At 35.2% G+C, this 2,500-nt stretch overlaps 1 protein-coding gene across 9 annotated transcripts in view; it reads left to right on the top strand.

Moving 5' to 3' along the window:
- The window catches only part of LOC144968002 (uncharacterized), a 156,929-nt gene that overhangs the window by 8,814 nt on the left and 145,615 nt on the right, over positions 1-2,500 (top strand). The gene's annotated exons all lie outside the window — the stretch shown is intronic.

The following is a 2,500-nucleotide window of genomic DNA, read 5'->3' on the forward strand; positions in this document are numbered from 1 at the left end:
GGCTCATTATGCAGTAAATAGTTTCTTGTTTTTTTTGGTATGGTAATGAATACCGATTGTCTTAAGACATTAGGCAATTCACCCTTTTCGTATATGACATTAAAGGCTTTTGTCAGAATGTTTATTCCCAAATCGTCGAGGGCGTCAATCAATTCTATTGAGAAACTATCTTGGCCTACCACTTTCCCTTTTTCCATCTCTTTGAAAGCAGCTTCTACTTCTTCTCGCATAATCTGGGGACCCGTGTTTACAGTAGAGATTTCTTTATCCAAGCACGTCCCTCGTTTGTCATCCGTGTATAGATTTTTATGTTTACTGCACATCCCATGCCAACGTTCCAAAATATCGTTGTTGTCGATAAGTATATTACAGTTTGCGTCTTTAACGTATCTTCTTGCCATGTTTGGTCGTTTTCCACTTAGATCTTGTATTGGCTGGTAGAATTGTTTGGCGTTCGATTGTTTTAGTCTTTCAATTCTGTGACAATCATGACAATATATTCTTCCTTTGCTCTCTTAGACTCACGTTTTATTATCTTATTAGCTTCTTTATATTAATTTCTGTTGCGTTCTAGTTTTCGTCTTTCATTCATCAGTTTCAAGATCTTGTCATCCATCCACTTTTGTTTTGGTTCGTGTTTTTTTCACAGATGGAATAGTTTCTCTTGAAGATTCTGTGATACAGTTCGATACTCGATTCCAGTACTCATCTATGTTTATAGCTGAGGTTAAGTTTTCACTTTTTTCTTTCACGCATTCTTTGTAATCATTTTTTATTTGATCGTTAATTCTCAATAGATCTAATTGCAGTTTTGGTTCCACTTTCTTTTTCTTTATTTTTTAAAGATTTATTTTTAGCGTGTCCTTGACAGGTCGGTGGTCACTATTACAATCTGCGCTTGGAATAGTTGTTGCGTTGCGTGCGATATTTCTGAATCAATGTTGGACCAGAATAAAGTCTATCAGATTTTTATAAAGGTCACCTGGGCTTATCCGTGTCCACATCTTTCTATCGTGGTTTTTAAACCATGTATTGACAATAGTGCTCCTACCACTACTACTACTACTACTACTACTACTACTACTACTACTACTACTACTACTACTACTACTACTACTACTACTACTACTACTACTACTACCACCACTACTACTACTTCCACTACTACTATTACTACTACTACTACTACTACTACTACTATTACTACTACTACTACTACTACTACTACTACTACTACTACTACTACTACTACTACTACTACTACTACTACTACTACTACTACTACTACTACTACTACTACTACTACTACTACTACTACCACCACCACCACTTCTACAACAACAACAACAACAACAACAACAACAACAACTACTACTACTACTACTACTACTACTACTACTACTACTACTACTACTACTACCAGTACTACTACTATTATTGCTACTATTACATACTATCACTACAATGATGTTTCGCATTTGACCTTTGTTTAACATAAATTCTACGTTCAACTTTATTTGAATGTAATATTGTAACTTGTTCAAAAATAAATATACAAACATTACACAGACACGTAGTGAGCGATATATAAGATGTCCATTAAGTCTTTCCCTGATTTTAAAAACTTATTATTCTAAATGCTCTGTTTGCATTTGGTTTTCAACATCGTCTAGGAAAAAGTCATACATTTCTGCTAATTGGTCATCGACCTTCATTACATAATCAAATTTAGTAACACAAACATTAACTCAATAGACCTCATGATTCTCTCTTTCTATTTCGGAATCACAGCAGTGCGACAAAATGCTCTTTGTGTAATGTGATTGGATGAATCGAAAGCGCCAAAAAGTAGCTCAACAATGTTTCAGAGACAATTGCAGGACATGAAAACGATTTTGTTAAAAACTAACAAAGAAACGATTTTTCTAGATTTGCTTTGAGACCAAGTGAATGTTTGGTATTGGCAGATGCACAAAAGAGTTATTGGCCATTCTTTCTATTCTGTTAAAACGATTATTGTGAATATCGATTTAGATATGCTAGAATTATATGCTGCATGTCATACTCATGACTATCCGCCATATATAATTTTTCATTAAGACGGTGTTCCTCCTTTTTGGAGACAGACCGTTCGCGAATTTCTAAACGCCACGTTTTCAGACAGAGGGATTGGGAAAGATGAACTCGATTTCCTGGCCGCCTGGGTCACCGAACATTTCTCCATATGACTTTTCACTATGGGGCTACACCAGTGACATGTTTATTCAGCTCCCATTCCATATTTAGCATGCTTACCATGAGAAAAAAAAAGAGATGTTACTGAATCCATCATGCCACAAAAGCTACAAAACACATTGAAAGTACTCGACAATAAGTTGGATTTGCTTGTAGATAACCATAGCAACCGTTTTGGGGCTCATTGAGTAAAAGATAATTGTATACAAAATGTAAAGCATGTATGTATTCATAAGTCCATGTTTAAAGGGTGTAATGTTTCCCT

The sequence above is a fragment of the Berghia stephanieae genome, chromosome 3 (genome assembly GCF_034508935.2).
Source record: "Berghia stephanieae isolate SIO BIC M18660-M18661 chromosome 3, UCSD_Bste_1.3, whole genome shotgun sequence".
Lineage (NCBI taxonomy): Eukaryota > Metazoa > Mollusca > Gastropoda > Nudibranchia > Aeolidiidae > Berghia > Berghia stephanieae.